Below are 13,988 nucleotides of genomic sequence, written 5' to 3' on the forward strand. Positions count from 1 at the left end.
AGGCTGAAAGCTGTGTCCAGGACGCCATTCTTTGCATGAAGGCCAGAGGATAATGCGCAGACGTGCTTGGAAGTGCAGAAAACCTCCATAATGAGCTGATAACATGGGTTCCTTTGGAAGGAGTGGGTAGGAGGCCTTTTCCTATGTATTCTCTGGATGCATATTACCTGTGTGGGGCTGAATGTGTGTCTATGTGTGTATGTGTGTGTGTTTTCAGCTAAATCCATAATAGTAAGCATTTATTAAGTGCTCACCTGGTCCAACCATGATTCCAGGTCCTGGGCGGGGATGGGGGGTACCTAACTTTGGAACAAGATCCTTCGCTTCTACTTCCTCACAAATACAAAAGCAGGCAAGCACTTGGCACAAGTAAAATAAGGACTTTGTGTCACCGAGGTCTGTGTAGCTGGCCCCAGACCCAAGCTCTTCCGCATGCGTTATTAGCTGCCCTGCCTGAGCCACGCCCGTGAAGTCTCACATCAAGGGACCGGCTGGAAGCTCCCCATCACCCTTCAGTGCCTGCTGGGTGGGTGGACAGACTTCTTCAGGGCAGTGACATGCTAAGCTTCCTCAGTAGCAGGCGCTGGAGAGACACCCCTGGAGGAAAAGGTGCCCCCCACCTCCACTCCCACCCCCCAGATCCCCAGGCCGCAGCCCGGGGGGCAGGTGGGCAGCGTCTGCGTGTGAGTCGTGCTGTGGTCGGCCCACATACCTGGCACATGATGTCCCTCGAGCCCTTCAAGCCCCCCTGTGGCCCCGGGGTCACCTTCCCAGGGCCCTCCCGTGGACACCCCAGGCCCCCGGCCCCTCTACGCCAGAGCCGGGATTCTCTCACACCAGGTCTGTCTGGGGGCCCTTCTGCCGGCGTCCACAAGGGACGCTGCGGGCTCCAGCTCCCTCACACCAAGTGTGCCAACCACCGCTGTGCCTGCCACCCCGTCTGCACTGCGGGGACTGATGCCTGCTTGCCCCGCCTGCAGACTGGCTCCGCTCCCGCCATCCGGTGGCCTGAACTGCACCATCTCCAACCAGCCCGGCACCCCAGCCTTAGGGGGGGTCCCTGTCCAAGTGTGTCCCGCCTCGAGTTCGGGCCCTCAGCCTAGGCCACATATCCTGCACTTACTCTTTTATCAGAATTCAGTAAGTCAGTTTCCCTCCATCTCTCCACCTGATCTAGCCGAGGCCAACCCCACCTCTGAGCTCAGGACGCAGGCTTGGCCAAGCAAAGCCCTCGACATGCTTATGGGCTCAGAGGAGGGGCTGATGAGAGGTCTGGCGGGGGGGTATCGCTAGAAATTCCAGAAAAGACATGCCCTTCACCCTGGGGTTGTTTAGGTGGCAGAAAACAAGCCTGGAGTTGCAGGCAGACAGCCGCCTTGCTCCCATTTAGGGAGAGTCAGCCTGAAAAATGGAGTCGCAAGGAAGATGCAGAGACACCAGAGGCTCTGAGCACCAGGGCGGAGAGCTTAGGTCTGTCCATCTCCTGGCTTCTGTTTTCCGTGTGTGCTGTGTCACTTCAGTCGTGTCTGACTTTGTGACGCCACGGACTATAGCCCCTCAGACTCCTCTATCCATGGGATTCTCCAACCAAGAATACTGGAGTGGGGTGCCACGCCCTCCTCCTCCAAGGGATCTTCCCAAGCCAGGGATCGAACCCAGGCCTCATGTTTCCTGCACTGGCAGGCGTGTTCTTTAACCACTAGCACCACCTGGGAAGGCCAAGTATCAGGCGTCAGTAAATTGATTTTTGTTTTTATTTTACTCTGCTAAAGCCAACGTTGGGCTTTCCAGGTGGCTCAGTGGTAAAGAACCCATCTGCCAATGCAGAAGGCGCAGATTCAATCCCTGGGTTGGGAGGATCCCCTGGAGGAGGAAATGGCAACCTGCTCCGGTATTCTTGCCTGGGGAATCTCATGGACAGAGGAGCCTGGCGGGCTACAGTCCATGGGGCTGCAAAGAGTCGCACACACATAGTTGGCAAAGCCCATGTTAAGTGGGTGTGTTAACTTGCCCCCAAAATCTCCTAACAGTCCTGTCTGCCACGTGACTGGACTGTCCTTAAAGAGGCATTTTTACTGGTTTGTGTATCTTCACTTCTAAGCTTTTAAAGCCTGTGGTCTTATCATCCTGACCTCTCACACTGATTTCTTCAGGGTTGCGCTGTGCAAACATGGAAGTTTTACATTGAAGTTACTTAAAATAAGAGTTGAGTTCCTCATTCTCAGTAGCCACATTCTGAGTGCTCCGCAGTCACAGGCGGCCAGTGGCATGCGCTGGACGGTGCAGACGGAGAACATTCCAGCACGACAGAGCTTCCCCTGGACCATGCGGCTTTACAGCTTCTGTCAAGGCCCCTCCTCCCACCTGGCTCTGGACCAAACCTCAGCCAAGGGAACATCAGTAAGCGGACCCCCAACTGAAGGCAATCTGCTGAGCAATCCCACACGCGTGTGCGCACACACACACACACGGGATTTCCACATACCAACCACCTCCACTTTCTAAGTTCTTAGTTTGCCTCAATTTGAATGTGTTTTTTCGGGGGGGGGTGGCGGGGTGTGGCTGTATTTCAAGGCATGTGGAATGCTTTAGTTCCCAGACCAGGATCAAATCTGTGTCCCCCTGTGAGAGTCCTAACCACTAGAGGGCCAGGGAAGTCCTCTCAATCTGCATATCTTAAATCAGTGATTCTCAGCAGGAAGAAGGGGGGTAGTTACTGGTGTCTCCTAGGTGGAGGAGGTCAAGATTCTGCTAAACATCCTAGAAAACCCAGGACAATGCCGCTCCCCACAAGAATCATGCGGCTCCAAATGCCAGTTATGCCTTGGTTGAGAATTCTTGCCCTTTATTTCGACCAGTGTATCCTAAAAGGTAACTTACAGGACCTCCCTGACAGTCCAATGCTTAAGATACCAAGCTTCCAATGCAGGGTCTTGGGTTCAATCCCTGGTCAGGGAACTAAGATTCCACATGCTACATGACACAGCCAAAAAAATTAAAAAAAAAAAAAAGGTAACTTAATCAGTTCAGTTCAGTCACTCAGTCGTGTCCAACTCTTTGCGACCCCATGAATCACAGCACGCCAGGCCTCCCTGTCCATCACCAACTCCTGGAGTTCACCCAAACTCACATCCATCGAGTCGGTGATGCCATCCAGCCATCTCATCCTCTGTCGTCCCCTTCTCCTTCTGCCCCCAATCCCTCCCAGCATCAGGGTCTTTTCCAATGAGTCAACTCTTCGCATGAGGTGGCCAAAGTACTGGAGTTTCAGCTTCAGCATCAGTCCTTCCAATGAATACCCAGGAATGATCTCCTTTACTATGGACTGGTTGGATCTCCTTGCAGTCCCAGGGACTCTCAAGAGTCTTCTCCAACACCACAGTTCAAAAGCATCAATTCTTTGGCACTCAGCTTTCTTCACAGTCCAACTCTCACATCCATACATGACCACAGGAAAAACCATAGCCTTGACTAGACGGACCTTTGTTGGCAAAGTAATGTCTCTCCTTTTGAATATGCTATCTAGGTTGGTCATAACTTTCCTTCCAAGGAGTAAGCATCTTTTAATTTCACGGCTGCAATCACCATCTGCAGTGATTTTAGAGCCCCCAAAAATAAAGTCTGACAGTTTCCCCATCTATTTCCCATGAAGTGATGGGACCAGATGCCATGATCTTCGTTTTCTGAATGTTGAGCTTTAAGCCAACTTTTTCACTCTCCTCTTTCACTTTCATCAAGAGGCTTTTTAGTTCTTCACTTTCTGCCATAAGGCTGGTGTCATCTGCATATTGATATTTCTCCTGGCAATCTTGATTCCAGCTTGTGCTTCTTCCAGCCCAGCGTTTCTCATGATGTACTCTGCATATAAGTTAAATAAGCAGGGTGATAATATACAGCCTTGACGTACTCCTTTTCATATTTGGAACCAGTCTGTGTTCCACGATCTGTTCTAACTCTTGCTTCCTGACCTGCATACAAATTTCTCAAGAGGCAGGTGAGGTGGTCTGGTATTCCCATCTCTTTCAGAATTTTCCACAGTAACACTATCATAAATGGAAAACTAGTACCACTTGCCATAAATAGAAGGTAAACAACAAAATCCACACCAGGAGAAGCAAATGTTACTAAATTCCCACTGATACAGGGGCCCTGGGCCCAGAGCCTCCAGTCTGTTGCTGCTGCATCCTCTCTTCGTTGCACAGACATTAGCAAGTGTCTGCTGTACCAAAGTGGACCCTGGGACTTCCCTGGTGGTCCAGGGGTTAAGAATCCGCCTTCCAATGCAGGGGATGTGGGTTCGATCCCTGGTGGAGGAACAAAGATCCTACCCTCCACGGGACAGCTCAGTCTCCCTCAATGCATCGAAGAGCCTGCAGGCTGCAATGAAGGTGCAGTGCAGCCAAAATTTTGTTTAAGAAAAGAGGTGTCACAGAAAACAGCAAAATTCTGTAGAGCAATCATCCTTCAATAAAAAAATAAAAGAAAAAGAAAAAAAAAGTGGGTCATGACAGGGTTAGAAATATTGAAGGAAAACTGAAAAGGGAAGTTAAGGGTCTCACTATATGTCTGCATGAGACTTACTTCCTGTCCTTGAATTACTTAGATATTACCGCTGTAGCACCTGGGGCCAGCATCTGCCTGTATCTGGGGAACCACTGTCCTGCAGCGAAGCTGTGGGCTTGGTGGCAAATTTCCAAGTGATGACGTCCTCCCCTGGCACCTCCCATCAGTCAAAACAGAAGAGGCAGAGAGCAGCCAGGCCCCCACTTGACATCTGGATGTATACCCATGGCTCTTTTTCCAGCAGCTGCCCCACACCCCATCTGTCCAGGGGTGGAAGTCAGCCCCCCAGGAGGCCCAAGGGGGCCGTGCCTGGAGCCGTGGGGGAGCTGTCACCCTGCTGCTGCTTCTCAACACCAAACTGAGCCATCTGTCACTTTCCCAGACACATTAGCTCCTATCCCACCTTCTAGACACGCTGGGGACGGGGTTGCAAGATAGAACCCCTGAGTGAGGGAAATTAATGCAGAGGCTGGAAAAGAAGGAACAGGAGTCCCAGTTTCAGAACAGCAGGACCACGTGGGCTAAGTAATAAACACCAGCGTGCTTTTTTTTTTTGGCTGTGCTGTTTGGCACGTCAGCTCTTCATTCACCAACCAGGGATCGAATGCTGCCATGAAGCATGGAGCCTTAACCACTGGACTGCCAGAGAAGTCCCTGAACACTGGCTTTTAAACCAGACAGATGTACACGCAAACCCCAGCCCAGCTCCACCCCAGCTATGCACCCCTGGACAATTCATCTTCTATGCTTCCCTCTCTTCCTATCTGTAATAAGACCTGCTTTGCTGAATTATCAAAAGGATCAAGGACGTTATATACAAAGGGCATAAGACAACGCCTAACACACAACAGGCATTCCATTAACAGTACATATTATTTCTCAAGTTATTTTTCAGATTAAAAAAACACATGAAAAGTTTCTCGCCTGTCACTAGCAACAGTGATTCAACTAGGTTAAGATGGAAGGCTAGAAATAATTGAGCTTACACTGCTCCCAGCTTAGACCATTTAAACGAAGGGAAACCCAAGGGGACGTTCTTACGGTCTGACTCCAGAACAAACAGAAGCTCTGATGGCCAGGAGCCTGCTGGCCAGATGTGCGGTGGTTTCACGCAATCCGGGCAAACGCAAGGGGTAAAGCAAACACCACAGAGGGACGTGCCAAGGGAACAGCGTTTCTGGAAAAGGTAACTCGTGTAACAAGGGGCCGCCTCCAAGGAAACGAGCGTTTCTGCCTTGGTGCTGCCGCCAGCAGCAGGCACTCAGTAAATATTTGCTAAATTGAGTTTGTGACGTATCCACCCTCCCTGAAGCCAGAGTCCAGAAATCTAGACTTTTCAGTGTTGACACTGGGCAGATCCAGGAAGAATGCAAGGAAAAATTAAAAGCAATGCAGAGAACAAACTGTGGGTACCTGGGGAGAGGGGCGAGAGAGGGGAAAGGGATTAAGAGGTACCAACTACCATCTAGCTGCAAGGATACACTGCATGGCACAGGGGATACGGCCAGTATTTTATAGTAACTACAGATGGACTGCAACCTTTACACGGTACATCTGAAACTTAGATAATACTGTACACTAAATGCACACAGTGTCTTTAAAAAGCAGCATAGAGGGAACAGCCAGCAGCAGTGGTTCTCAATGTGAGTATGGGGTCAATTTGCCTCTGGGGACACTTGGCGACATCCAGAGAGAAGTTTGGTTATCACAACTGCAGGTTCACGGGAGGGAAGGGCTAACGGCATTGAGTGAGTAGAAGCCAAGGGTGCCACTGAACATCCCAGGGCGCACAGACTGGCCCTGTGCAGAGGGTTACCTGGCCCCAAATGCCAAGAACTGATGCTTTTGAACTGTGGTGTTGAGGAAGACTCTTGAGGATCCCTTGGACTTCAAAGAGATCAAACCAGTCCATCCTAAAGGAAATCAACCATGAATATTCATTGGCGAACTGATGCTGAAGCTGAGGCTCCAATACTGTGGCCACCTGATGTGAAGAGTCGCCTCATTGGAAAAGACCCTGATGCTGGGAAAGATAGAAGGCAAAAGGAGAAGTGGGTGGCGGAGGATGAGATGGTTGGATGGCATCACTGACTCAAGGGACATGAGTTTGAGCAACTGTGGGAGGTAGTGGAAGACAGAGGAGCCTGCAGAGGTGTGCTGCAGTCCATGGGGTCGCAGAGTCGGACATGACTTAGCGACCGTATAACAACAAAAATGCTAACAGTCCCGAGTCTATCCCCTACGTGTCAGTGATGCGGGAAATCTTCTCTAGCTGCACTATCACACACGGCGGCCACTAGCCACACACGGCTGTTGAGCACTGGAAACACAAAATTTAAATCTCAGTTCACGAATTTAATGACCAAAACCAGCCATGTGAGTCTAGGAGCTGCCATACTGAACGGCTGGTCCCGAAGGACCAGAAGGACGTAACCCCAACTGTTAAGCACTTGGGGGCGGGGGGGACTGGAGGGAATGGAAGGGAAGGCATGAAGGGAAACCTTGCTCTTTGTTCCAGAAACAGGGAATTGGCTAGATTTTTTTTTTAACTGGGAGAATGTAAAATCTAGAAGAATGCAAAGAAGGAAGCAGTCCACTGAAGTCTGAAGTATCTCTGGCCATAGGAATGCTACTGTCCGGAGAAGAAGCAAGACCACAGTTGCCCCCCTTATCCATGGGGTACTCGGTCTAAGATCCCCCAGTGGGTGCCTGAAGCCGAGGGTGGTTCCAAACTCCACAGGCACTGTGCCTTCCCTAAACACACACACCTGCGGATCAAGTTTCACTTATAAGTCAGGCACAGTAAGAGATTAACAAGAGTAACTGATACTAGAACAATTGAAACAATAAAAGTTATGGGAATGTGCACTCTCTCTCAAAACATCTTACAGTACGAATTAAATGACTTTCTCACCTTAACTAAGTACTTATCACACACCCTGTGGCCGTAATCTTTGCAGTTTGAAGTCATGAAAACTCGCAGGAATTTCTTTTTCCCTCTTCACAATTTCACGAACAGAAGATTCAGCCTTACTGTACATCTTAGCAACCTCAGCGTAAGATTTTTAAGTCGAGAACTTCCCACCTTTTCACTTGAAGCATTTTACAGCTTCCTTGTGACATATCCATATTGCCAACATCATTATTTGGGGCCATTTTTAAGTAAAATAAGGGTTATTTGAACACAAGCACTGCGATACAGTCGGTCTGGTAACAGAGGGGGCTGAGTGGCTACCAGGCCGGACAGGCGGGACAAACGATGATGGTTCAAGTCCAGGGCAGGACTGAGCAGCAAGACACACGGTCTCATCACGCGATTCAGAAGGGCAGACCATGTGAAACTTACAATCCATTTATTTCTGAAACTTTCCACTTAAGATTCTTGGGTCCCTCACACCTAACTGCAGCCATAGAAAGCAAAAGCTCAGAGAAGGTGGGACTGCTGTGTACCAGCGAAAAAGGTCACATCAACGTGGCAACTTCTTCAAATGTGAAGCCCAGATCCTCTCACCTAGAAGGCCACCCTGGATGCGTCTTTCACAAATATTGGTACAAGGTGACCAAAGGGAAGCACACTAGGGTGCTCACAGCTGCAGTACACAGAGAGAGCAAACCGCTGGGAACAACCAGATGCCCATGGCAGACGGACCCCCGGACACTGAACCTGCAGCATGAACAGAATGAGGGAGGGATGCACACGCTGGCTGGACGAGATCCAAGTGATAAAGTGGGAGGAAAAAAACAAAGCGGGAGACAGGCAATTTACTATGCTATGTTTTAATGAAAGTAATATATGCTGATGTATGCATGAGGAAAAATACTGGAAAACACACACGCACGGGATTAACTCAGGTTCTCTGGGGGTGGGGACAGCCACAGATGGTAGACACTCTTCTCTCCCTATTTCTCATGGCTTAAGTCGTCTCCTGTTGGTCTCCTGCTATTCACAGCTCATGACGCCTCTCACGTCGCATCCCACCCCATGATGATTCACTACTGATGAACCTGTGTGCATCCCTGTTACCTGTTCATCCCAGGTCCTCACTGTCAGGCCACCGACTGCAGTCAAGACAGGCGGGCTCCAGAACTCCGCGAGATCTCTCCTTGCTGGTCTACTTTCCTCCAACTCCCAACCCCTCTGCAATGCTCACCCACATCAGACTTTCTCGAGCAAGCCCACCATCCAACTTCTCCTTATCCTTCGAAACCCATTCTGCTATTCCCAAAAAGAAGAGGAAGCAACTCTGTTCTCCCTTAAACTTACCCGCTTCTCTCTAAACCAGGACTGGCAAACTCAAATCCACAGAAGCCCGGCAAGAAAAGAGTAAACAAACAAAAATAAACACACGACCCAGTGGGACAGGGATCCTGAAAAGCCCAGACCCCGTGGGCAGGATGCAGTTCCTTCCAGGATGTTTCTGCACAGGCCCAGCACAACAGACCCTCCAGCTCTTCATGACAAAGACAAACACACATTCTAAGGGGCCAACCCTCAGTTTTTAAATGTTGGCAACTGACTCAATTTTAAAATACTAGGCAGAACTAAAACCACACTGAGGTATTATTTTTTTCCACTTAGCATGATAACCAAGATCAAAGAGCCTAACAACACCTGTGTCTGGTCAGGACAGCCAAACAGGCGTTTTTACCGCGGGGAGGGGCCTAAATCAGTACCACCTCCTGGAGGGCAACCTGGCAACAGCTACCAAAATTACAAATGGACATTCCTTTTGACCCAACCATTACCCTTCGAGATATTTCATATGTTCAGAAAAGGGCACAAAGACCATTCACTATAATATTACTAGTAAGAGCAAACCATTAGAAATGACCTGAACCCCAGGCCTGGGATACAGCAAGTGCTCCGCAATAAACTGGTTAAATAAACACAGTACGTCTCTATGACCCTATGGGAGATTAGAGAGCCAGTGGAAATTTGCTGTATGACGCAGGGAGCTCACATTCGGTGCTGAACAACAACCGAAAGGGGGTGGGGTTTGGAGGGGAGGGGGAGATTCAAGAGGAGGGGACACGCAGATAACCTACGGCTGACTCATGCCGATATACGGCAGAAACCAACACGATACTGTAAAGCAATTATCCTCCGATCAAAAATAAATAAATTAAAAAAATAAAGCACATCTATTCAATGGAACCCTATGAAGCCATTTTAAACAAACTGTTTTTAAAGAAACGAAGAAGCTTTTCATGACTGATATGGAACAAGCCCAGGGTATAATGTTAAGTGAAAAAAGTATGTTGTATTGTGTAAGGGGTACTAACAAGTGAATAAAAAAGGGAAAAATCTATGTGCATTTCTTTAGATACAAAATATCTGTACTGTTTTCATCAATGGTTAAAGACTGTCTAGAACGACACTGAAGAAACTGACGAGTGTTCGCCTGGGGAAGGGCACCAGGTAGCTGAACGGAGCAGGTGGGAAGCAGGCTGGGTTTGCAATGCACACACTTCTGCACCTTTCAACACTGAACTACATGACTGTGACGGATTAAACTTCTTACATTTAAAAACAAAACAAACCAAAAAGCCAGCCTGCTGCAAAACAGCACACAGCTCTCAGTCTGGAGCCAAAATCTTAGCCCCAAGCTTGTGGGTCGGAGACCAGATTCTACTCACCTCCCGCCCCAGGCCTGGTATACGGCAGGTGCTCGGTCGCTCTGCTGGAAAGCCCTCCACACGCCCCAGGCCCCCAGCACACAGGGACCTGACCTCACACGTGGACACTGAGCTAGGCCATCTGCTCACAGGTTCCAGAAGAGGTCTGAGTGCAGCCGCCCCCAGGCAGAGCCAGGCACACTGCAGGGACCACATGATCCCAGAGAACTGAATGGAGTTAAGTGATGACACAGAAGGCAAGTCCCCAGAGGGCAGAACACCAAGCGAGCACATCCAGAAAGCTCTCGGTGCGCGCTGGACGCCGGCGGAAACCATCAACGTGCATCCCTTCCTTGCTCCCCATCCTGCACTGAGTCCTGCAGTTGGAGGGGGCTGAGGGGACTGTGGCTTTAGCAGACAGATCCCAGAACCCGCCTTTGGAGTCCTCACGCTATCAAAGACTCCAAGAGCCATGCCTGGATTGTCCAGACCAGCAGAACTCAATGATGGAGGCACAGCAGGATGCATGCGGGTCCCCAGGGCCGCTGCCCACCCCCTGCTGGCTCCTCCCTCCGAGGTCAGCCTTGATAGTGGCTATCTCTGCTCCTGCCCTTGCCATGGGCCACACGCTGAGGCCTAAGCACACGACAGACAATAGCTCATCCGGTCCTCACACCCCCTGAGCAATGCCATCACGATGCCCATTTTCAGAGAGCTGAACTCACCCCGCCAGAGTCACAGGGCCAGAGAGAGGCATCCCCGCTCGCATCCAGGCTCTGGGCCCCTCCGGGTCCTGGGCAGCGGAGCCTGGCCGCGGGGAGCCAACACCTCTACCAGGAAGCCTCCTTCCTCCCAGCCTGGCTCCTCCCCTGCCCCCTGGAGGCCTGGACAGCAGCCCAGAGGCTATGCTGCCCACCAGGCGTGGCTCTGGTGCTGAGACAGCCCCGCATGGCCACAAGTGAAGCTTCCAAGGGCGCCTGTAAAATGCCAGATTGTTACAGCACCTGTCGCTTGGGGAGAGCCAACTTCTGGAACCAAGGGGTGGAGGGGCTGGTCCGAGGGGGACACGGTCACACCTCTCCTGATGCTGCTGCCCCCCGGGAACAGGACCGGGGCTCCTCTCTCTGCAGGGTGGCAGACGTGATGTCTGCACGCAGCTCTGTCAGGAGAAACTGATCTACAAGGACTTTTATTCACTCAGCAAACACTGAATGCCTGCACGCTCTGTTCTCTTTCATGACCACCAAATGCACCATCCCGAGGCGGTCGGACCCCAGTCCATACACAGAATGTGCCACGGGCAGTCAACCGCAGGCCCCCTGCCCTCCAGCTCCACCCGTCTCAGACACTCGGAAACAGAGAAAGGAAAAAACTTTTCCTCTTACTTCTTTTTCTCTCCTTTTTTAAAACTTTCCCAATCTCGTGGGTATGCACTCGGCAAAAGGAAAAATGTAAATGATTGGAGGAGGCCACCGCCCATCTCCTGACCTGGGAGGGGCCGTTCTAGCTTTTCCAGGGTGTGACACAGCAAAGCCCTTCCAGAAGAGTAGCTCAGTGATTAACACATGGTGAGAGCCCCTAAGTACTCACGAGCTCCATCTAACCCAGAGACCTGGGGATGCGGGCTCATGAAAGCTGCCCAAGGAGTAGCAAAAATCCATGCATCAAGACTGCCTCTACAGACTAAGTTTTCATTTCTAACAGCAAACCCAATGAAATAATGTCACCTAACAGCCATCTGCAGAGAAGGCAATGGCACCCCATTCCAGTGCTCTTGCCTGGAAAATCCCATGGACAGAGGAGCCTGGTGGGCTGCCGTCTCTGGGGTCGCACAGAGTCGGACACGACTGAGCGACTTCATTTTCTCTTTTCACTTTCATGCACTGGAGAAGGAAATGGCAACCCACTCCAGTGTTCTTGCCTGGAGAATCCCAAGGACGGTGGAACCTGGTGGGCTGCCGTCTCTGGGGTCACACAGACTCGGACACGACTGAAGCGACTTAGCAGCAGCAGCAGCAGCAGCAGCCATCTGATAAAAGTGTAGATCAGAAGGAAATATGTTGTTGAGGCAATAAGTCATGTCCAGCTCTTTTGTGATCCCATGGACTGTAGCCTGCCAGGCTTCTCTGTCCTTGAGATTTTCAGGCAAGCACACTGCAGCGGGTTGCCATTTCCTTCTCCAGGGGATCTTCCCAACCCAGGGATAGAACCCGTGTATCCTGCATTGGCAGGCAGATTCTTTACCTCTGAGCCACCAGGGACGACCAGAAGGAAACATACCTAGTATTAACAGGAAGTTGGGCTTTAAATTCCATCTCCTGCATCTTTAATTCTTCTATAAGAGAAACCACTAGTTTTCTTTAACAGAAGTTATTACTTTTACACTGGAAAACAATTAAATGCTAGTGTTTAGAAGTCTCCATGTGGGAGCTGGGGGTGGGGGGGCTCTGGGCAGGTCAGGCAGGTCCCCGCAGGGCCTGGCTGCCACCCTCAGCGGCGGTACAGGGGCTCTTCTCCAGTGAGCCCGGGCTCCCCGGACCCCCCCGGCTGTCTAGGGGCGATCAGCGCCTGTCTGACAAAGGTCCACCCCAGTTAACGCAACAGCCTGGAAACGTGAGAGATCGCGGGCCGCATCAGGGAGCGGCCGGGCGGACCGAAACGGGGGCATCTCCAGTCACGCAGCAAACACGAGGTCACGGTAACCCAGGCCTGGGCCTCCGCGGGTGCAGGGTGCCTCTGCTCTGGAGGGCCAGCGTTCAGAATATAAAGTGACAACACAGTAAGAACCAACTTGTGAGCATCCAGGGTCCTGGGTTATGTGAATTAAAGATGCCTCCTCAAAGAGACAGCAGGTTGCCACTGAAAGTGTCGTTTACAAAGCACATCAGGATACCAAACAAAAGCTTTACATTAAAATGCTGGGTGAGAAAAAATGGGAATAAAAGCACATGTGCTGCATGGGTATAACTCACCAAACAATGTCCACACGAAACAAGACAGGGAGAAGACAGCGTCTGCTGAAAGGTTGAGCTAACCGTGGCGCCGCTGAACGGAGACGTTAACACCCGTATCTCAGTCAATAGCTTTCTCTGTTCTCCAATTCTTCTTTAATACACATGCACTGACTTAACAATTAAAATACAACTTAGACTTTTTTTTACTATTTCCCTTAAGAAGGGGTCTCTGGCTGTAGAGTAAACAGAAGCAGAAATAACATGTTGTTCCCATGAAACACATAAGGTGAGAAACCAATGTTACTTTGATTCTTAAAAAAAAAAAATGTAAACTAAGAAATGCAAAAAAAAATAAAATAAAAAAGGGATTTCCCTGGTGGTCCAGTGGTTAAGACCCCGAGCTTTCAATGCAGGGGGCATGGGCTTGATCCCTGGTTAGCGAACTAAGATCCCATACGCCTCATGGCCAAATTAAAAAGAAAGAAAGAAAGAAAGACCAAGCTGCTTCTCAGAATATATCTGAGAAGAACCAGGCTCCTCTGTTCACAGGATTCTCCAGGCAAGAACACTGGAGCGGGTTGCCATTCCCTTCTCCAGGGGATTTTCCCGATCCAGGGATCAAACCTGGGTCTCCTGCGCTGCAGGCAGATTCTATACTCCCAAATAAAACAAAGAGTTAAAAGAAAAGAAAAAAAAAAAGAACTAGGGTTTGAGTCCTGATTCTATCCAAACTGTTTCAGCTTCTGCCCTTGGGTGAGTCATTTATCAATTCTTTTGTTTTTGAGGCAAAGATAGCAAGCCCAGTCCTTGGACTGTTGACTGTTTGAGGGTCGACGCTCCTAAACCCCTCCCTGT

At 50.2% G+C, this 13,988-nt stretch overlaps 1 protein-coding gene across 6 annotated transcripts in view; it reads right to left on the minus strand.

Annotated features, from left to right (window-relative positions):
- The window catches only part of ATP9A (ATPase phospholipid transporting 9A (putative)), a 128,393-nt gene that overhangs the window by 100,576 nt on the left and 13,829 nt on the right, over nt 1-13,988 (minus strand). The gene's annotated exons all lie outside the window — the stretch shown is intronic.

This window comes from Bubalus kerabau, chromosome 13 (genome assembly GCF_029407905.1).
Source record: "Bubalus kerabau isolate K-KA32 ecotype Philippines breed swamp buffalo chromosome 13, PCC_UOA_SB_1v2, whole genome shotgun sequence".
Classification (NCBI taxonomy): Eukaryota; Metazoa; Chordata; class Mammalia; order Artiodactyla; family Bovidae; genus Bubalus; species Bubalus kerabau.